Below are 1,045 nucleotides of genomic sequence, written 5' to 3'. Positions count from 1 at the left end.
GGCTTGGAGACTTTCGTCATGGCAGATGGATGTGCAGAGGGACTGGATGCCCAAGGTGAAGATGACGCGTTGTGGACCCGGGAAATAAAAGTCCTGGAGGATATGAAGTGCATAGGTGTTGTCACAAACGTAGGCGAGGATTTCCTGGACTGAGGAGAAAGGAAAGTGTTGAGGTAGGAAGAGATGAGTCGGGTCTGACAGGGGCAGGCTGAGACAGCAGGTCTTCGGAAGCAGGTAGAATCAGGCAGTGCGGGGTTCATAGACAATGGGATTGGAGACTGTGAATGGGAGATTCCCCAGACATGATGAGGCTGTGTTGGTCTGGGAGATTAGGTTACGTACTTGCATGCCTGTGCGACGGGGTGGCCGAGAGGTTAAGGCGATGGACTACTAATCCATTGTGCTCTGCATGCGTGGCTTCGAATCCCACTCTTGTCGCTGTTTTCGGATGATTACACCTGTCGTATTGGAACTCCAATGGTCAGTTTATATGCATCGACGATATTTTAAAACCTCAAACAATAATTTGAGCCTGTTGTCTAACTGCATGGAAATGTAGACTGAAATGGGATAATGAAAAGTAACGCGATTTTCTTTTCCAAGTCAAGTTGCTGTGAACTTTTATCGTATGAAAGAGATCCAGGAAAACCAAATAACGACAGATGCGAAGTGCATGTTTAATGCAATGGTTCTTAATGAGTGTTTTGTCATATGAAATCTGGAGCAGTTGGGTGGACGTGATTCATCTTGTGAGGAAGAGCGCAGAGAGACAGCACAAAATAATAGCGGTATTTCAAAAGTGCAGGGGGTGGGTGTAGCGGCACAGAAAACTGGCTGTGAATGCACAGTAGAGAATTACCGATGTGGGTGCCGTGCATGGGCACGGACAGACTTACACATTGTTCTCGCCCTATCCCCCTTGCTCTCGCCATTGATAAAAGCTGGACGTAAGACACAGATAAACACAAGATGTGGGAAGCAAGCTCCCTCTCGTTATGCACACACTGGATGCATCACATTGAACAATGAACAACGGGAGAAGTCA

The 1,045-nt window shown here is 47.3% G+C and overlaps 1 non-coding gene across 1 annotated transcript; it reads left to right on the top strand.

Annotated features, from left to right (window-relative positions):
• Positions 1–356: 356 nt before the first annotated feature.
• trnas-acu (transfer RNA serine (anticodon ACU)) lies at positions 357–438 on the top strand. Its single transcript has one exon. It is a non-coding gene; the product is annotated as a tRNA-Ser (tRNA).
• The last annotated feature ends 607 nt before the right edge of the window (positions 439–1,045 follow it).

Source organism: Chiloscyllium plagiosum, unplaced genomic scaffold (genome assembly GCF_037043375.1).
Source record: "Chiloscyllium plagiosum isolate Xiang-an unplaced genomic scaffold, Cpla_swu_hap1 HiC_scaffold_45, whole genome shotgun sequence".
In the NCBI taxonomy this organism is placed as follows: domain Eukaryota; kingdom Metazoa; phylum Chordata; class Chondrichthyes; order Orectolobiformes; family Hemiscylliidae; genus Chiloscyllium; species Chiloscyllium plagiosum.
The sequence above is the reverse complement of the archived record's forward strand: the minus strand, read 5'-3'. Positions and strand labels throughout refer to the sequence as shown.